Source organism: Nipponia nippon, unplaced genomic scaffold (assembly GCF_047370975.1).
Source record: "Nipponia nippon isolate SJK-2023a ecotype South Korea unplaced genomic scaffold, ASM4737097v1 scaffold_4, whole genome shotgun sequence".
In the NCBI taxonomy this organism is placed as follows: domain Eukaryota; kingdom Metazoa; phylum Chordata; class Aves; order Pelecaniformes; family Threskiornithidae; genus Nipponia; species Nipponia nippon.
The window spans coordinates 6,966,575-6,988,417 of record NW_028262358.1 but is presented as its reverse complement, the minus strand read 5'-3'; the positions used below and the strand labels follow the sequence as shown (position 1 = coordinate 6,988,417).

At 40.6% G+C, this 21,843-nt stretch overlaps 1 long non-coding RNA gene across 1 annotated transcript in view; it reads right to left on the bottom strand.

Moving 5' to 3' along the window:
• Positions 1 to 4,501: 4,501 nt before the first annotated feature.
• LOC148053084 (uncharacterized) overlaps positions 4,502 to 21,843 on the bottom strand; it is a 207,323-nt gene continuing 189,981 nt past the window's right edge. The window contains exon 4 of the long non-coding RNA XR_015708803.1: positions 4,502 to 4,612. This is a non-coding gene — a long non-coding RNA (uncharacterized LOC148053084). The remainder of the gene's footprint in view (positions 4,613 to 21,843) is intronic.

The following is a 21,843-nucleotide window of genomic DNA, read 5'->3' as shown; positions in this document are numbered from 1 at the left end:
CTTAGCTATGACTGTAATAATACATACATTTCCAGCCCTCATGATGGTAGAATAATGCTGTCAAATGTGAATAGTATCTATCTACCCGAAAAGCTTGAAAACAAGAAAAAATAACAAGAAAGCAGCATTCTTGAATAGCGTGCTGTAATTTTGTGATTTCTCATCAAAGACCTTATTTTTAATCAAAAATTAAGGCTTTCAGGGGTGAGATCTATACAGACCCATACAGCTCTTGCTGACATTTCAGATTACATTCTGAGTTACACAAAATAGAGAATAACTGTGCTGAGATGTAGAAGATAAGATTGATCTAGAGAAAACACAAACTGGCCAAAATCCAAAAGCCAAATTCCTGAATCTTTGAAAAAGTTTAGTTAATATACGTTTATATAGTTTTCCCACAAAGTACCATTTCCTGATTTTGGCTGGAGATAATAAAGTACCTTGAAAAAGAGTATTTCCATGCCGTGTTTAACTCGGTAGAAGCCAAGACCTACGAGAAATCTCTAGGGAAAACAGACTTTCCTCCTTTTACTGGTTGTTTGACTGTCAGTCTTCTCCAGGATTCCCTGATGATTCAGCATGGAGTTAGAAAGCAACATAAAATCATTCGCTATGCTTCAAAGTCGTTTTTAAAACACATTTTCTCATTCAGAAATGCAAGAACTGAAAGCTGGTCCTTTGTAAGTCTGGAGAGTGATGTACGTAGCATTAAAAAAAAAAAAAATCTTAATAAAATGAGTTTCTGCTGCAGCATCTCAGAGCACTATGGACAACAGTAGAGGCTCTCCAAGCCTCCCTGGTCAGGCTGTCTAGACTCAGCCGGCTCGAGCTCAGTCCAGCTCTGGGAGCTGGACTTCAGTAGGGACAGCCTGCTGGTGAGCCCTGGTCTGCATTACCATTTATTTCTGCGCTGCGACTTGGTTGCTTCATTGCACCTTGCAATAACTAGGACTGCATTCAAGTGGGAGCTGTGATCGGGTAATTGGCAGGAAGATGTGGCTTCTAATAATCTGCTCTTCTTTTGGGAAAAGCAAAGAAAATATCACGTAGCCAAAAAAAAAAAAAAAAGTCTTCTGGCTACCCAAGATCTATTGGAAGACCTGGAGAGACACTATCACCTGGAAAACAAGGATATGATCTGGAATTGATTTCCATTCTTCCTAATATTCCTCAGTAGAACAAAACATCTGTGAGCTGGATAGCTGTAGACAGCTGGTTCTGGAGAAAGGCTGGAATTTACCCCACCAAGACCTAGCCTTCTCTAATGGGAGTAATAGCACCACAAAAGCACATCAAACCTGAGTAGTTCTTGCAACTGTTTGCAGTTCAGGAAATCAGTGTGCTGCTTTGCTATTTGTAACCAATATAATTTTATCTCCATTCTGTGCCCACTTTCTGGTAATGCAACATAGTCACATTGCTGACAAAATGGATGGAAATGGGGATTTATGGCCCACTGTGCTATGGCTAATGAAGTTAACAGGGAAAAACAAAACCAAAAACAAATCCTGTATTATAACTCTTTGGGTTAAGCAGCTGTGCAAATGATACATGGAAAAAAAACCTGAATGTTTTAACTTTTGTTAACAAGAAAAAAATGGAATAATGTTTTCATTGACTGAAAAATATTCAGTTAAATTCTGCCAGAAGAACATTTTCAGTGGAGAAAAGCCAAAACCAGATCCCTGTGGTCAAAATTTACCAATAAATGGTTTTTTTTCTCAGTTTTCAGAGAAAATTTTTTGAGATTTTCAGTTATCTCAGGAAAAATTAAAGAAAAAGAAGAGTACTCAAGAAGCACAGGATCTTTCCTGTGAACATCTGTGTTCAGTTGAAAACTCCAGTTTCTGACAATAGTAACTGCTGACAAAGAAGTTTTGATCAGCCTAGGAAACATTGGCACCCCGCGTGTAAATGATGCACCGCCGACAGGTCTTATCCTGCGTGTGGCTTCTTTGTGTAGGCCAGTCTCCAAAGGGAGAGACCATCAGGAGTTACCGGGAAGCCAGCGGGACGTGTACTTACATCTAATGAGGCCGTCCTTGGTGGAGCATTTGCTAAAATGCTGAAGTTTGCTTTTTCTCCTGAATCTTCATCGATCCTATAGCAGAAGTGTTTACACTGACAGCACATTTCTACCAGCTGAGGATCTGGCCCTATTTTAGCCTTCTTGACTTATTTTTTGGCATGTTGCTGCAAGTGGGTTGGGATCCTGCCAGGGCGGGGGTGAACAGAACAGCATTCCTGGGCTCTTAGTAGTGTTGACCATTGTATTGATGTGAATACATAAAAACCTTCAAAGGCAGAAAGGTGACTCCCTGTCATATGCAATGCTCCTTCTAGTCCTTTCAAGCCACAGATCATCAGCGTAGTCTGTACTTGAATCCAGGACATGCTGCTTTCTCCAGTGAACGAGTGATGGAGATTATTGTAGTGCAAAGTAACAGTAGATGAGGTGCTATCTTCCCCTTTAAATTGAGCCATTCAATTTGCCATGAATGGCTGAGTATTTCTTGCTGGCATTTGGGACTTAGATTTCAGCACTGGGAATAGAGTGAATAGGATCAATGATGAAGCTGAAGTACAAAAAGAAGGAGCAAAAAAGGGCAAAGGACTAAAACCGATAGAGACAAGCAATTACAAGGTGTATTAATGTACACTGGGCTAGGCTGGAAAGAGGGAAGAACTTATTGTTATTCTGGGGGATTTTTTTCCCTGAAAGATAAAGGGGAGGGAAGTGAATATTTGTTATTCGGGCAATTGCAAAGCTGCGGCTGCAAATAATAAAGAGACCTTTTAGAACATGGCAGCTGCCTCGGAGCCTCGAGCGTGGTACTCGATACTACAATCTACCCTTCTAGTGCTTTTTGGCCAGCTTTTGAGAACAGCAAGGAAGGCATTCAGAAGGAAGACAATGACAAATGTCAAGAAAGAGAGAGGAAATCTGGAGTTTAAAAGACTATTGAGTGACAGGCAGGTTAGATCAAAGGCAGGCATTTACCAGGTACTTATAATTGCAATGCTAATAGAGGTTAGTCATAGAAAGCAGAGCCGAAGGGTGGATGTCTATTCAATCATAAAGCATACATATATATATTTAATACACACATATACATAAACACACACACATGTATGTATGTACATATTGTACTTCAAAAGCCAGCTGATCATTCAGCCAGTCACTATCACCCATTCTGGTTTTCTCTGGGTTGTTAATGGAAAGGAAGGTTTTTCCAGGCACAGCATTTGAACCCCTTTGCTGTCAGAGCCAGTGAGATGTTTTGGAGGGAGCACACAAGATGGGGCTCATGTATAAATCACTGAAAAAGTAGTCAGAATTTGTTTCTTTATAAAAGGAAACAAACACCCAAAATCTGTGCCCAGCAAGACTGCATTTGTTTTTGGAGCTTTTAACACAGAGAAAGGAGAATCCTTATTAAAGAATTTTTTAAACTGAGTTTCTTATCTTGCTAATTTTGAGGGCTGGATTTTCCAGGACCTCAGTACCAGTTACACAACTAAATGAGCACCAGCTTTTCTAAAGGCTGCACAATTTTGCAAACATGGGCTCAACTTTGAGCACTTTTGCTTACCAGCCCTTTTCAATCTTATCTCTCTCACAGACATGCTCTCTCTTGTTATCATTCTTCCACCCATTCCTTTCCTATGCCACACACAGATTTCAAAAAACAAAACAAAAACATTTCCTATGGGAGTCTCTCCATATTCATTTTAAGGAAAAGCTGTTCTTGTTCGCCCTCTGTGGCGTGTAGCAGTCCCAGCTGTGTATAGCAGCAAGTACAACTACAAGACTTAACTGTGTCTAGGATAATTCTTAATACCACAGCTATATCTGATTTTACCGGCAAAACCATTCTGATGTCATGTACTCCCAAATCCAGAAAAAGAAATGCTACGTATAACAAAATACCACACACTAACTATTAATGGAAGACCAGAGCAACGCTAAGTGAATAGCTTTATGTACATATCCCAATCTCTTCACCCAAAGACTGACAATCATGGGGGTTTTTGCCTATAAATCAACCACAGAAGAACCAGGTCTTATTATGTGTCTGGGTTAATTCCTAAAATTACGGGATCTCTGTCAGGAGTTTTAGGAACATGTGATACAAATAAAAGCAACGTTAAAAAATACATTATTTATCCAGGAGGTATCTTGTCTATATGGAAAGGTGCTTCCGCTCTTGGGCAATAAGCTACCCAGTTAACCACCATCAGAAAGCTGTTTTCTCCATGTATAATAATTACATTCATTCTTTAGTAACATGAATTTTGCCTCCTTTGTGCTAGGTCCTGTATGCAGAAAAGAAAAGGATGGTAGGCATGAAAAAGGACTATTAATGTACAGCTAAGGTAGATATATATATATATTCACCTTGTGGGCAAAGGATGCTTACGTTGATAGCGAATTTGTTATGTCGATGTTTATGCCGCAGCAGGCAGCCTCGTCCTTCCAGCCAAGAGCGAGCTGGGAGCAGTTTCTGGGCTGGGGCCTGCGTCCTCTTCAGTAGGGCTGGCAGGGCAGGCTGGCCAACTTCTCCACCCTGCCTGCGGGATTTGAGACCCAGACAGCAGGATGGGCGACCTGGCAAAGAGGACGAGAGGGATAGGGTTAGGGCATGGACCTGGGCTCTGAGGCATGCGGGGGACCAATGCCCCAGTGGCTGTGCGGGTAGGAGAGCGCCGTCACACACATTTTGGGCAAGTCTGAACAACCGCTGCAGAAATGCTCATCTTGATACTTCCTTTTGCAGAACTGGAAGGAAGAGGAATAATAGGGGAAGGGGGGAGGGCAGAGAAAGACACACACCCACACGCAACCCAAAATTAATTTCTGGCATTTACTATGAAATCCCAGCAAAGGTTCTGTGGGCTCCCTTATTACCTCTAGCCAAGGACAAATGCAAGGCATCATTTTCTGTCTTGCTATCATCTTCGTACACTATGTTTCACAGGTGTTTCATCAAGCACGCAGATCAGAAAATACAAATACCAAAACCTGAATATAAGGGTCTGCTTGAAAGTCTTTCTGAATTAATGCAGCTAAGACATGTTTCTAAATGTCTTTGCTAAATGAAGTCCTGTGGCATTGTTACATTGAAAATGAAGCAGGATTTTAAAATGTTAAAAATGGGTCAAAACCATAATATACCAGTTTCTGTCTGGAATAGGATTAGGTTAAAATTTAGAGGTTCGGGTCCAAGGCTGGAGCCAGACTAAGGTTTGGGTCTGTCAGCACAAGCATCCCATGAACAACTGAGCCAATATTCAGCCCCAACAGTGGAAAGCTTGTAAGTTCATTTGGAGGCAGTCTGGTCTTGCAAGAGCTCTGCCATTTTGGACAGCATCCAAGAAGCAAGCAAAAAGAGGCCCCTGAATGTTTTTTTTATTATTATTATTATTTGAATAAACCCATTGTGGGTTCTAAACAAGTTCAAATCTGGGCAGACATGCTAAAACAAAACCACCCTTCATTCTGAGAATAGGGAAGATTTGAAGCTCCAGTTTGGTCCCATCTCTACTTAAGTGATATCTATCTTAAAGCACACTCCTTCTAAAAATGAATTAAGAATTATAGCAGCCTCTTACCAAGGCTCCTCCCAGCAATAAACAAATATATTGCTTGGATTATTTTGCAATAGCTGAAAAGTTAAAAGCCTTTGTTAACAGTTTCCATGACAAGCACTCATCACTATTTTGCCATCCCATCTAAGAGTGGTGATCTGCTGGAGCACAGATCCTTGCATGGGTATCCTTACTGTTGGCTGGAAACCCTTCTTTCCCCCTGCACCACCCTTCATAAAGGAGCTACTCCTGGGATGAGGTTTCGGTTTCTGTTGGGTGACATCAGTGCCTCCCTGGAAAAGCAGTGTTCCCTGAGCATTTGAATCTCATTGCAAATACTTGTCAAGTCTTTTTTGTCTTCAAGTTAATTTAACTTTCAGTCACTCTTCTCATAATTTTAAAATATTTGTATTAATAAAAGAGTGAGAATGTGGTTTATTATCTCCTCTCTTTTATCTTACATCACTTTTGGAAGGAAAAAAGGGCTGTTCTGGCTTGAGGCTGCAGAGTATAGGAAAAAATTCTGGAGCAAAGCAGATGTTGCAATTTTATTTCCCATCTCAGCCACAAGGTAGGATACGTATATACTCCCGAACCACCTTTCTGAACGTTGCATCATGTATTATTCTCGTAGAAGGTTTCCTAGCTTCCAAACAACTTCTATATATTAGCCACTGCTCAGTTGTAGGGAGGTGAAGGGCCACTGAAACCTCAAGCAATAATTGATATCAGCTCCCTTTTGTTTCTGTAATAGGCTTTTATAAGGAACAGTTATCCACTGGGCAGAGAACCAAAGCTTCCTAATAAAGAGCAGGGCAGTAAAAACTTACAGCAGTGCTTTCCCCCCTCCAAAATCTGCATGTGCGATAAGGACTAGAGGGAAAATTTTCTCTGTGCTTGAATGCGCTCTCACAGGTCAGTCCTCCGAACAGGCAATACCCTGCAGGGCTGGTGTAACAGGGACCCACAGAGGGAACGCGAGTCTGGGCGCTCCTCTTCTCCCCCCCAGTTTCCTCTGCCTTAAAGATTAACTTTACTACTGGCCTAGCAGTACCTCCTGAAATCACAGCAAAGCCAGTCATGATTACATCCATCCCTGTTCACGATCTCTCACTCCTGCTCATCCAGACAAGCAAAACTGTGTGACTTAAACAACTTCAAATAAAAGAAATGAGTTCCTAATTTCTACAAGCTTCCAGTGCATTAACTGCCTCCTCCTGGCTGAAAATTTAGTCTCTGAAGAAATGCAGAACTCCTGTTCCCCCCCTTATTACTGTTATTCCTACATCTACACATTAGTTACCACCTCAGTAGTTCTTTCTTTGTTGCACAGATGGAAATGAGGTGGCCCAATGGGTAGGATACTAATCAGCCTTTCTATTCAGATGTTGACTCTGTGAACTCTGCAGATCACTGCAACTCAAAGGCACGACTGCATATCAGACAGACATCCCTGATCCAGCTTGTTCAGAGGTGACCATGTCAGTGTGGCTATCTATGCATGGGTTAGTGGTATTTAGCCAAAAACTCTGCAGCTCCCAGTGAACCCCTCCCCTAATCTCAATTCCCCTGTCGCCACATCCAAGCAAGGCAATTTAAAGCCAATGCAGATACGCTAACACCTGCCAACCTCTTGACTGCAGTGCAAAGCCTTACCAGCATCCATCTGCTCTCACAGACACAGAACTTTAAAATTCGCGATATCTTAATATGACTGAATAGTGTCTTAAGTGTTTTTGACAAAACAGAAGACCCAGATAGTGAAGAAAGAGGAAATTACTTGATTCTGAGGTATTTCAAATCTAGAAGAAACTTCTGGTTTGTTTTAAGGTCAAGACCATCCCATTTTAACAGCCAAACAAATTCTCCAATCCTATATGTTACAAAGAGGGGATATTTCACTCAGCCTTGGCTTATCTTGCTCTGCCTTCCCCATAACCATCATCACCACCACTACGGCTGCATGTTGTTTCAACAGGAACTGTGGGAGTGAAGTGTAAGAACCTGAGTGATCAGAGATACATGGAGGGGGCAGTGGGCAAGGAAGGAAAAGAAAGAGAAGGAGGACAAACACACGGGTAACAGGAGTCTGGAGAGCAAGAAGTAGAAGTGGAGGACCGAGCCATAGCTGTGAGTGCGACTAGAAACCCAACTAGACAGCTACCATCTGACTGAGGGCCACCAAACCTTAGAAATTTCCATTCCCTGAACCAGTGGTCAACACTGACTGTCTGATTTAACTAACTTTTCTATCATTAGTATGCATCAGCCAGGGAGGAGGAACACACACTCTGCTGGGTAATAGATTCCTGTTGTGCCCTTTGCTACGTGGTATGCACAAACATAAAACTGTTGGCTCCCTAAGAGGTAGAACAGAAAAGTCCCATCGTGCCCGCATAGTTTTGAAAAGTGGGAAAGACAAATCCTATTTCTTATTTGCTTTTTACTTTTTATTTATTTGCTTTTGCTTCTTTCCCAGGCACTTTCTTCCTTCTAGGTCAGCCAGTTTAAATTGGAGCCTGTAGCAAGAGATCCATTTCTCACCAAACAAACTCCTCTACAGGAAAGCTCATGTCTTTAAATATATTTTTGAGCAAATTTTCCCTCTCCTCCCCCTTTCTGAATTTGGTTGTTTTATTTGTCAGCTGATAATATGGACAAAATAGTGCCTCTCCCCTACACGGGAAAGTCAGTAAAAGAGCTTCTCAGGAGTGACTGGGGCAGCTTGGGAATTCCTCTACCTTGGCAGGAAAGTTCCAATTCCTTCACTTTTCTAGGCTTAATAAATTCCTATTTTCTTCAGCAATAATAAAACAAAATCAGTCTCCTGGGGAAGAATTCACTCCAACACACTGTGCTATTTCAGTCATTCTGAGCTTTCATTGGTGGGAGATGCAAAAAATGGGATGATAAACTCTTCCAAAAAAGATAAAAATAAACCCATCCTAAAAACGGGCTTCAACCTTCTACCCAGTCCTTGTATGGAGTTTCTTTAACGGTGTCTTAGTGTGTGGTTGGAAAGCAGTGCTCAGTTAAGAGCACTTAGCATCTTCTGTCTTCAAGGCTTTCCAAGTACAAAAGGTAGAGATTATATGTGAGTATTATATACCAGGTTTATAGAAGGTATACATCTGATTTATACCTCCTGTGCATCACTCATGGTACTTCTTAAACAGCTTGTGTTTCCACTGTCCCATCTATTTCGAATACATTCCTGTAGGAAAACCAGGTTCAGGTCTCTGCTGTTCCCATATCCCACCGCCCAAGTGAGTTTGGGCAGGAAACAAAAGGAGGGTGCTAAACTGCACACAGACCAAGGACGATTTTATATCTAAAAGCCCACATTGTTCTCATCTGCACTAGTGAAAAATCTCCATTAGCTGGAAAAAATCAGTAGGTCTTTCATCATAGAAGCCCTGGCACTTTGTGAAGGCCTCCACACTCGTAATGTTATTGAAGCACTTTACAGAATAGGCAATTATTGTTGCTGGGCAAGAAGTGATTCTTTTCATTCACAGACAACTTACAAACTATTTTGAGTTAACCTGAAACAGAAATACAGATTTTTTAATTTTTTTTTTTAATTTGAGGCAAAAAAGAAAATGGAAGGAAAAAATTTCATTTCAGAACAAATTAAATGTGGCAGCCAACCCAAAGCAAAATACTACATTTTAGAGGTAGGTGTTTTACAAAGAAATTTTAAAATCTGATTGAAAGAACTGTAGTGCGATTTTTCTGGAAAATAAACTTCAGTTAAATGTACTAGACAGCTTTAGCTAAATATATTAGTCACTCCTTACATTCAAATAGGCAAAACATGCAGGAAACTACTTCTTCCCAGCACCAGAAAGAGCCATTTTTCATGCGGCTGAGGGCACGGGCAGCGCATCTTCTGTTCAGCTGCAGGATCTTGTGCAACCCCACACCCACTAGGCAGAGAGGAGCTGAGCCACCAGCAGTGCATTGCAAATGCACCTTTGGAGCTACACTAAATTTGAACCTAAGTTTCAAAACTGGAAGTATTGCCTCAGAAACTGTCACCTACCTGTATGAATAAGAAGTTTACAAACCAGACAACTTTCCCACTCATAAAGTCCATTACATGAATGTGCTTGAAACAAAATTTTAATACAACAGTCAATGTTTAGAAAAACTGAAGGATATTCTAGAGCACTACTTAATCTCATTTTGGCTGCTTAGCTTTCTAAATCTGGTATATTTGTGTATGAACAATTGTTCATACACAAATGTTTAAAAATAATTGAATATATGTTAAGAAAGAGGAGTACAGCTGCCTTATTAAGTGAAGTCAGTATTATGAGTACCTTAGTAATGAAAGACTGAAGCTAATGCTCTTAACAATTGTTTCAAATCCGGACAAAATCCTAAAATAATAAAGGAAGCAAAGATCTCCATCATAAACACATTTATTATTTCCACATGGTGTTTGTGTGTGTTTGTACAGTATATGCAACTGAACTTGCCTTCACAAATTAGAAATGTTTTGCATTCCATACACACAATGGTTGCTCACTAAAGAGGCCTCAAGGTTTGTTTTCTGACACGCTGGAGAAACCAGGAACCTTGAGAAAATCAGTGTGATCTGTTTAAGATTCTCTCTCTAGAGCTGGGTGACTAGTGCAGTATGTTTTCTGCAAATGTTTGTAAGCCTGAGCCAAAGCCCACTGAAGGCAGCGAGGTCAGGCCCCTGCAAAAGTGTATGAATGTCTCTGTTCTCATCCACTCTTATCAACATTTCCAGGATGGCTCTTATGAACATTGACAGAAGTTGAGAGTTTAAGCTTAACAGAAAACAGGGCAACCAAAGTCTAAAAGCTGATATTATTGATCCATGGGATCCAAGAGGGCTACTTAAGCCCAGAAGTTGACTTCTAATGCCTAATGAAAGAACTCAGGCCAAGATTTTATCTGCTTTTAAACAATAATATCTCATTAGTTTTACTTCAACTTTAGCTGCTTAAATCCCTTTAACAATCTAGACACACTGCAAGGAAAAAGTATGGATTACCCCAGCCCATTAACATGAAATAATCATTGGTGAGCAGTGTTGCTTTTGGTGATGAAAGACCTAATTTTTCTTTATAATGAGATGTCTTAATGGTGGTTAAATGATGTAAAGTATAACTCTCTTTACTATTATACCCACGTGTATTGTAGCTCTTAGATCTGCCTTAGCTGCATGGCCCTAAACATATTACTCCTCAGCTTGCCCAGTAGGCATGAGCAGAATAACAGTAATAATCTAGTTGGCTAAATGGTCTGAGATCAGCTTCCACGTGAGAAGGCCTGTATAAAAGCAATAAGTGTTTTAAAAGTAGATATTTAACCTCAGTTATACAGAATCAGCAAAGAGTAATGTGATGGTATCCCTTGAGAACTTTAAGGCAGAATGCACCATCATGATGCTCTTTTAATCTCTTCTGGGGCCCAATAAAAATTTTTGGGGGTTATTAAATTTAGTCTAACTACTTTCTAAACTCTACACAGTCCTAAATATTGTCTGATACAGTTATTTTCTATGCGTGTGTGCTGAGCTGTGAATGCAAAGCAATCAACCTCCTTTTTAAATGTGAAAGCAAGCAAAGTAGCTTTGGAGGACTTTCTTGTAACTCTTTTCTTCACTTGCCTCTGGATCCTTTCTCCTTTATTACCTGAACATCCCTCTAGGGCAGAGCTTTGCAATTGCCAGTTATTCTTGAGGAAGGAAGGTTTTAATGAATCAGGAAATGAACCATTTAACTCCAAGGCCTAACACATCATTTCTTTTATACAGTTAGCCTTGTATTTTAATGATTTGGTTGTTTTTTCAATAACTAATCTTATTGTTTCTTTTTCTTTTTGTTATTTTTTCTCTTACCAGTCACAGTGCTCACTTTTAAACACTCAAATTTAAAACTAAGCAGTGAGGTCTTTTAGAATTTTTCTGGTTTTTAAAGATTGTTTTAACCATTTCATTACTGCTTTTTTCCTGCACCTGCTGCTCTACCCACATATTACAATACTGGAACGAGTGGAAACTTAGAGCATGTGCCTGATATGTTTAGCGCCGCAGCAGGCAATGACACCTTTTTGAGTACACGCATTAATCCAAATACTGTCTTGTGACCAGTAAAATAAAAGATTTCCAGTAACACAGCCATAAGATGCACACTTTGAAATCAAAAGCAAAGGCATCACTCCAGGGCTACTGACCATGTTTCACACGACTCTCTCAGAGCAGTCAGGGAGAAATAACGTACAACTTGAGTTAAAGTCTCTGTCACCACCTTTCTACGTGACCCTGGAAAACTCTGTAAACACTCAATTTTTTCCAAAAGGATTCTAGTGGAAAATTCACAGAAAATAAGACCTTTGATGACTATTAAGATGCAACCTCTGTCTCAGCAATCCCCTGACCTGCCAGCTGGAAGATGCCACAAGGATCTATCACAGAAGATTCACTCTGTATTTGTTTGCCATCACTGAAGGAAAGACTTCAGGTGAGATTGACGTGCTACAGCAGTTCTTTCAAACTTTGCAGGAGAGTAAGAAATCTATTACTGTTTCTGAAGTCCCTCCGACTTACAGAGACGGAGATAATGCACACCCCAAAAAGCTCTACTGAAGTCAGTGAAGAGAAACCGATAAACTCTTTTTCCTAAGAGATCCCCGACAAGGATGGGTTTGAAAAGAAAGTACAGAACATGCAGATCCACCTTGGCTTAAGCTGCCAACATTTTCTGAAAACATCAGGATAAATTTCATAACTCCTACACTTTGGGCCAGTTCTGAGGTAATGACAGACTTCTGATGGCATAAATGCATCAGCTAAGGTGCAGAGAGAAAACAAGAGTGATGCCTGTGCACAACTGGAGTCATAGTTGACCTGACAAAGCCATCTTCTATCAGTATAGCTTGCTCCACTTCAGAGGCAGTGAGTGAGACTGGAAGAATAGTCTACACTATGTGGGTTTACATAAAACGCTACAGTGGATAGGTATGGGGGGGGGGGGAATCAAACCTTTAAACACCGTTTCTGTGTGAGTAACTCCTCATATAGATGCAAGTTAAAACAGTTCCCTTGCCAAAACAGCTTCTCCTATTCAGGACCATGGTTCTAAGTTCTGCCACCCATGGAGATCCTTTTGCCCATACTCCATCTCCATTGGCTCTGCTTGTAAGAGTAACCAAAAGGATCAAACAAAACCTATTCTTTAAGGCCTTCAAAGGTTATAAGAGAAGTAGTAATATTACCTTATATGTTTTACTTTTCTACAAATAGGACCTACTACAAGTCCATTTTGTACTTCCATAAATTAGAGCAGTTTCAAAGTTTGCTCTCATTTATACCAGCTATTGAACGAGTACAAATTTTTTAACTGTTCCTTTGGGAAAACATTAACCCAAATACTCTTGAAGCCAGTCCCTCACCTCTGGAGAGATCTTTGTCAATTCTTTTGAAGGTATAATTGGAAATTTAATGTTTTGGTAATCCCTGCTTCCGGCGAAGAAGGTTTTTTTTAGTTAAATGGTGTTTCCTTAGGCCAGGCTTAAAGCCAATTTTGTGCAACATTGTTCCAAGCCACAGGGTACCTATGCCTTTATCCTGTACTAGGGTTTGATACAAGTAGATGGGTTTCATTTTCAAAAGAGCCTATGGAGTCAGGCACTCAATTTGCAACAGGTTGAAAATAGTGTTGTAAATCCCACAGTGCCCCTGAAGACCCCAGCTGAAATATTTTCCTGAATAGTCTTTCCAACCTAATCATTATGACACCTTTATCTCAAGAAGTATCTTAACCCAAAACCTGTCACTGAAATCAAGAGATGTGCCTACACTAGAACTAGCAAGCTATTCTCAATGTTTATTCAAGGGTTTAATCTAGCTCTTACTGAAACCTCAAGGAGTTTTCCCACAGATTTGAAGAGGGTAAAGCCAAGCATTTGAGTGGTGGCACGAGATCAGGTGTAATTTAGAAACCAGATGTTCATGGATGTGCCTGTAGGGCTGTCTTCTGGTTGCTTTGGAAACTGCTTGCATGCTCCACGGAGCAAAATCTAGCCTAGAGTTTTTCCCCACCTAAAAGAAAGCTTTTACACTAGGAGCTGGTAGGAAGCATCCCTGCTTCTGCAGCTGCCCACACGATAGATCTCTATCACAAATGTTCACCAGGGATGAAGTTCATGAAAATCAGGGGCTTGCTTCAAAACGTTTTTAAAAAAATACAATTGTAAATCAAGTGCTGTTGCCCAAAGACATATTAGTGAGAAAGGCTGCTAGATACTAACACTGCAAGTGCAGTGCCAGCTTGTAAAAAAAACCCAACTATATAGACTTCTTGGAACAAAGTCCCCTTGGTACACTTTATGCTGCGATCAAGCACATTGTAAACAAGGAAGGAAATTTCATTTTGCATCGGTCAGGCTTTTGAGGAAAAAAATAATCACTGATACTTGAAGAAGAAAGGTTGTACAGTTGTGTAAGTACAAATACAGTGGTATGCAGAAGAGTTGTCCTCAGAAGCAAAAATTAAGTAATAATCTTCTATCTTTGTTAATTAACTGGAGTGGATTACTGCTTCAAGATTTATTTAACATAAGTTGCTGCTTAAGGTAATTTGCGCACTGTGTGGGTGGATAAGTGCATGCAGAAGTTACAAACTGAGCAAAGGGGTTGTGAAGAGGCATGAGTGTGGTCCTGGCTGGCTTGGCAGGCACGTATAGGGGAATACATACATACGTTGCTGGATAAAGAAGCAGGGGTTAGGAGAATTATTACAAATTGTTGTAAGATACAAATGTGTGTGAAGTTGTACAAGACTGACTTGAACGTCTCGGGTGATAGGTGTAGTGTACACATGTATGGATGATAGGAGTAGGTGCTACTGAAGGGACAAGGACTAGTGAGGCTGTAAAATACATGTACTGAGGTGATGAGGTTAATGTTGGATGATCAGGTTTCATTACCAACAGCTGTAGTGCTTGGAATTTGCTGTCTGTAAAGGGGTGATTGTATAAAAGAGCAAGTTGTGTTTCCCATTTGATGCAGTTTTGGCACAGTAGGTGCTTTATTATCTCTTGTGCCAGTGGTATGAAGTTCAGAAGAAAGTTTAGATGCATGCCTATCCCAGTTGTATAGCAGATGTACACCCCACTTATATTTTTAGTCTTTGATTCTTACGGTTTGATTTCTTTAGTATGAAATACAGTATAGTGCTGGGGGGCGGTCAAAAGACAAAACAGAGCCTGCGTTTCAAAAGGAGAGAGATGTTTTGGCTACCACCTGACACAAGTACTTGCAACTAGTACCAGCTGGCTGCTCAGACACATGTATTGGCACTGAGGCAGGGCTGGTCATCGGCTTCGCATTACTTGCTAAGACTGCATTTGCTCAAATGATGACTGAATTAGTGCCTGAGTGACATTGTGGCACCAGTCGCAAATCCCACAGCCCATGGCCAGAAGCATCAGGCGCAGGAAAACGAATGTGCCTGCTTAGTTCCAGGACAAAAGAAATATGAACTAATTCTGACCTTTTCTTTCCCATATTTCTGACCCACGAACAGCCACCCAACTTCTGCTGATAATAGTTTATTTCTTACTAACCAGAGACTCTGCTTTCTGGGCAGCTCTGTGCTACATACAGTGCTAGGCAAAAATAAAAAATACAAAACGTAGTCCCTGCCCCAGGATGTTCCTCCTGTGGCAATCTGGAAACGATTACTTAACACTTTAGAACTCATCACCATCATTGCAGGGCATTTCTTGCTCCGAGAGGTGCCTCCCTCTGGATAACACATGAAGAACTGGAGAGTCAAAGCACTAGGCAAAGATTTAAGACTCTCTGTGGGTTTATTATCAGAGTGAGTAAACAGCAGTATCAGGCGTTTACAGATGAGTAAACCTAACATAAAGACAGGGTTGACGCATGCCACCAGGGACTTGCAGAGCTCACGAGGAACCTGATTCATCTCTAATGGTAGAGAAGTAGACCAGGGGAGATGCTACTTTCTTTTTTTCCTTACTTGCATTTAAATATCAGAAGAAAAAAGACGACCGTACCATTTTTAAAACAAGAAATAGCAATAGTGCTGAAGTAATCGTCTGGGACAGAACTGAGCCACACAGAGACCTACAGAAACTCTTTGCCATCTTTATTGCACCCATGAAACATAACTCCAGCTCTTGCCAAAATCCCTATTAAAATTCCTATCTGTGCAATATTCCCAAAATATCAGCAAATTCATACTTATTTTGAGCAAACACAGAAACCCAATGCCAGCAGTAAAATTGTAGAGTTTGCGAGTGTGGGTCAGAACTAAGTTTGTTCTCACACAGAAGCAGATTCTCACATGAAATTAGGGAGCACGAATGCTGAGAAAGAAGGCGCGAAGACACAGAACAACTGAAGTCATAAAGTAGGCTCTTGTGAGTGGTCTGGACTTTCGGACCTCTCCTTGTCAACGGGGGCTACACAGCTTGAACTAAGCCAGGGATACTTTTATGATTATAATGGTAAAATAGCTGAGACCGCAGCCAGTTTAAAACTTCCATCCTTCAAGCTTTGCATTCATAAAATTTTAAGGACTGAAATGCTAAACTAGAACACATCGTGGCTGCTTTACAAGCATAACATCTAAAGGACTCAGCAGAGCCAGGGTCCATTGACTTCCACTGCCCTGCAGAGCTGCTAAGCTCTGAAGGGGTTCTGGGCTCCTTGGTCAGACCACACAGCTCTCGCTGCCCACCACGGCTGCCGGGCTCCGCGGGGCTCCCCCATCTCGCTGACATAACAAGAGGACCGGTCCCTTCTGAAAATCAATGGTAATGACTTCCAATAAGGCAATTTGTACCCAAATAGCTATATTGATGCCTGCATTCCCAGGTTACTGTTTTGGTAAAATTATAGCAGAGCTCATTTCCTTCATGTAAACAGGGTCTCACTCTTTCCACGGCAGCATCAGCACTTGAAATTTGGTCTGAAGTGATGAAAAGTGCTAATATCTTTGTGGTTCAGCGTGGAAAAAAGTCAGAGTTACTGTATGCTTATGCACATCTATTTCTATGTGAATGCTAAGGTTCCCATTGAATTTCCTGAATGAAAAGGGTGCCAAAGACTTAGGAAATGCTACCGTTCATGTAAGAAAACTCCTGTAATTTGAAAAGTGCAGATGAGATTGTTTTGGAGAATAAAAGTCAGATCTCTCTTTTCTCCTATAGTGCCATTAGCTTCAGAGGAAAATCTTACTGCTTTGAAAAAACTGGAAGGATGAAAGATGAGTTTGGACTGAAGGGTTTGTGGACTTAACTCTGGACATGTTATCGATGCTTCCACCCTAGATTTTCTGAGGTGGCTGTGTGAGATGAATGTGCAATGCTGATTGCCAGCCTCCTGTCTTAACTTTATTATGCAGAGTGCTCACAAAGTGCTAACTAGAGCCTATTATTCAGTCCATTCAGCTCACACCTGGTTCTTAGTGAGATGTTACACTGCTTTAACACAATGAACTATGGCTTTATTGCTCTCTGCTATTTCCTCCTCCCTCCAGCTTGAAAAACCACACTTCAATCAATGGCTAATGTCAGCGTGGGAGTAATAACCTTCATTTATAGCAGCAAGTAGGGACATCTGGACAGGCCGGGGAAAGAGGCAGGGAGTAAAGCCATCAGGATGTGCAGATTACACCGTTATCATAAGAGCGCTTGGTTTCATGAAAGCTTTTTAGTGTGGAAACATCCAAAACGCTTGTTCCTTCGGCTAAGGGTTTTTCCTCTGAAGGACACAGAAAGGTCAAGAGAACTGGGACTGACAGCATAGCTGGGGTAGGTAGTATGTTTATAAATTGCAGAAAAAAAAAATACAAAGCATATTGTAGCTGTTCAGGCCAATCCTTAAGAAAGATGAACTGATGGTACTAGAAAATCCAGAGTCAAGTACAAGGAGTCCAACCTTAGAGTCAGATGGCATCTCGGTAATCCAGGTCCCGTGGCCAGTTCTGCCTTCAGGACAAACCAATAAAGCTTTTGGTGTTCCTCTTCCCCTACCTGCCTACACACTGATAACAGCAATGATTTCTTTTTTCTGTTATTTATCTGCCTTGTTAGTCTGCCAGGTTTTTAGGGGACAAGGACCATTTGTATGTTACCTATTACCGACTTGGGGATTTTAAGGCCAGCTGTAATGGCATTAATAATTGGTAGAGGAAGGGTACTGAAGGGTACATCCTCCTTGTACTGAAGCCCCATGTAGGACCCCAGCATATTCCCATCGACATGTTGTTTGTCAGCCTGTGGGATGAGGATAGAGGCTATACCTGTTCAGCATTTACCTTTCTTTTACACTTTCTAAAAATATTAAATCTCTGAAGAATTCATGACATTGACTGATGTGAACACGCACTTAAACCCTCTTTGAACTGGGAAGTTGGTTTTATGTCAGGAGCAACTGTGAGTTTTACTCAGGGCTCTGTTCAGCTTTCTGTGGTGAAGACTTAATGCCAAAAACCTTTTCGCATGGAAGGTGGTATAATTCCAGCCACTGAACAAAACTGTCATTTTTCTTTGCTAAATTACTTCTGAAGGGAAATTCCATTTCCATGGAGAAACTTAAGCATTTCCACAGCAAAGCTGACATTTCCTGGCAAAAATAATATATTTTTTCCCTTACCATGCCTTCTGTTCATTTAGAAGCAGAAAAATAATTTGATTCTTTCACAAGAATTAAAAAAGAAATAAAGAGGACAGCAGTTTGCTTTTAACTGAAATGAAAATTAAAATTATTTTACAGAATTGTAGATTACTAAGCAATTTCTGATGGTCCATTGATACTCAGCTTTTGGCTGTTACGAACCAGGTTTTTTCATCCATGAAAAAATGAGCATTCCCTTGGTTAAATATCTATCCCTTTAGGCACTTGGATCCCTTCTCTAATATGTCAGAAATCAATTATCTGGTTACCCTCTAATTTATTAAACCTCATGTCTCGGATTCTGAAAATATTTGGATGCTGCTGTAATGCGTTTTGTAGTGGGAGAGCGATTTGTGCTAATACATTTTGCACGACTCAGGCGAGGCATCTTGGCATTCTGAATCAATCTGAACCGTATTGAATACAGTTTAATTAATGTCCAATGTACCGTGCCTTGGTGAAGCGGACAGCTGGCGGCTTATCTTGCGTGACCTTGGGTGACAGACATAATCTGGGATAATGCTAATGTGTGTCTTTTGTCAGTTGATTCTGGGGGAGCCAAAAAGTCAGGGCTTCAACAACCAAATGATTAGTACATATCCACGGGGATAAAGATGGGAGAGAAGATATGGCTACCATGAAAATGTCTCAGTACCTTGTGATTCACAGACAGGCTAATGACAGATGCAAGGCAATAACTTTTCATTTTACAAAGTATCTTACAATGCTTTCACCAAAAGAATTAGTTTTTACAAAGAGGGAATGTAGGCTGGGGCAAAAAGGCTGGAAATACTGAAGGATCTTGAGGAAATCAGCAGCCTGTTCACTAGTTTTAAGTGCCACTGCAGCTGGCAGACTAGGGCAGACCGTTTCTTAAAGAGGTGCCAGTAAGACAGTCAGGTGCATGGAAAGAGTTAGGGTATTGCACAGAGCTAGTGTGAGGTTGTAAGACACCCTCCTAAAGAAGACAATAAGGGCCAATATTTCTGATCAAAACTTACTCAGACATGGAATCAAACTCATGGAGAAAAGGCTAAGAAGACAGGAAAGACTTGTAAAGCCAAGAAGTAATGAGAGAAGCAACAGAAGACCTTTGGGATCAGCTTCTGATTGCTCACATTTGTATGTAGGGAATTGTAAAATGTTCATAAAACCAGATTAACTTTTTGTTCAGAAATTCTAATAAAGAAAACCTAGAAGCATTAAAAAATCATTCCAGTTGGACAGACATGGAGAAATTATGGAGAAATCATTTTCCCAAAGGATAGGGAGAATTTGCTAAAAATCATTTTTCCTTGTCCAAATACAGAACCCAAATTGGACGCAAAAACTAGATGACCAGAAATGGAAAACTGAGGTCAATGGATCACCATTCACACTTATTTGCACAGATGAAGATATAAAGTTTCAGTGTACTTTCCCCATGTGAGTACAACATACTGAAGATGGAGAAGCCTTTCTGCAGCTTAAGAAATACTAATAGTCATTTTTAGTAATGACTATTAGAAATGGAGATATAGTCAAGAATATTCTCTTAAATACGTTCACAGCTTATTCTTTTCACTCCTAAACACCTTGTAAAGCTATCTCTGATGTTCCCCTGGCAATTGGAAGAGAGGCTAATGGGAAAAATAGTGCAATATCTCACTTAACATAATTGCCAGCAATTGCTGATGTCCTAATTTCTCATGAAATTTCTCTCCACCAACTTTCTAACCAGGCTTGCGCTGGAAGCGCACCATGGCTGGTGTAGAGCAGCAACCACAAGAGGGCTCCGCCGAAGGCTCTGATCCAGGTTTCTATATGCTACCAATACACAAACAAATAATAATAAAACAACGGACCGTTAACTCAAAAAATAAATCTGGGTTTGGCTTGCCATGCAAATTTTCAGGTTTCTGTTTTCCTTCCATTCCTTTCATATAGTTATATTCTGGAATAATACCTCATTGCTGCCAGTTGCTGCAAGCTTTGTAACATGGAAAAGTGTAGCATGATCATTTTTTTTTAATGGATATAAGTTCATAAAAGCTGGTCAGAAAACCTTAGAAGCATTTCCAGTAGAAGAGGAAATTCAGTCTATTTTGAAACATTTCATGTTAATGAAATTTTGTTCCACGGTATGAATTGCAGGGTATTCTGATAATGTCAAAATATGTACTTTTTCATGCTGTGATATGGAATATCTTAGGTCAATTTGGAAAGAAAAATATTAAACCTTATTTAACATACATAGGAATACGGATGTATGTACGAAAAGACATAGCAACATTAAAAAACACAGTGTAGTAGTAGCTGTTTGGGTTTCCTAAGTGTGTCTCTTTAACCTTCAAAAACAGGAAGAAAAACATCATTTTCTTAATTTTTTTTTTATCATAGGGTTAATGCCATTAATATATTGACCCTTTATCACAAAGGAGACCTTGAAATCTACAATCAAAGCCAACCTCAAATCACTGTGTACACTCAAAGTAAGTAGATGAGCCTTCCAAAATCTTCCAAAAACCCCTGCCCAGAGATTGTCAAGCTTGTAAAGGTTGAACACAGTATTCTGAAACCAACAAGCCCAGCTTAGAGAAAGCAGTAATCTTCCCTTACAGTTGAATTTTCATATAAAATGGAAACTTGCTTGTAATGAGCCTTTATCATGTCCTGACCTCTCCATTTCAGATTAGGGTAAAGAAAAGCCTTGAGAAATAATGCAGTTTTTTGTTTTTCCTTCAATCAGGTACAATTAACAAACTTGATTTTCCACTTTGTCACTAGAGCTCCTCTGTCTGACCTAACTCTGCAATCTGAAATCACACTGTGGACAAGACTGGCTCAAGCTCCTTAATAATATTGTAGCTCAATTGTGCCTGAAAATTACACCGCGCAGTTGTTTTCCATTTTCCCTGCTTATCAGTTGAGCAACAAACACTTGCCTTAAGTGGGATATTTAGCTCTGTTCCCATCTGGCTACAGGTGTCTGCACCACCTCTCCAGACTTCAATGTCTCCTATCTTATCACCGCATCCTTTTGATCGAGAAGCATCTTTGCACAGGTCTATTCTTCGCTTCACAGCCAGTGTAACCTGACTAACCTCTCCCCTCCTGCTCCTACAGGAGCTGGGAGATGCACTCAGGCAGGCGATTCGGGAAATCTGGATGACAGGCTCAGAAATTCTCTGTGTTGAGCTTTTTTTTTCTGTTTTTCCCAAACAACTGGTATAAAGTAACAGCTGGGAAGGTAAACACAGGCACCTCCTAATCTCTTCCTCCAAGGATATGTTAGAAAAAGCGTGATTCCATATTCAGCAACAGCTGTAGCATAAGAAAGCCTACTGTTTCAGGAAGAAAATCTGTCAGCCCCATTATGTGCCACCATTCAGTAAGGTACTTAAGTCACTCCTGATCTTTAATAACAGAAATAGCTCCATTGACTTCAATGGGACAACTCAAGTGCTCCGAGCAGGGCACGCATACCTTTCCGAACTGGGGCCGCATCCGGCACTCTTATCTGTATGCTCATGTGAAGCTGCTCCGCAGGGCAGCTGTAAGCATTACTGATGGCCTGAGTCTCA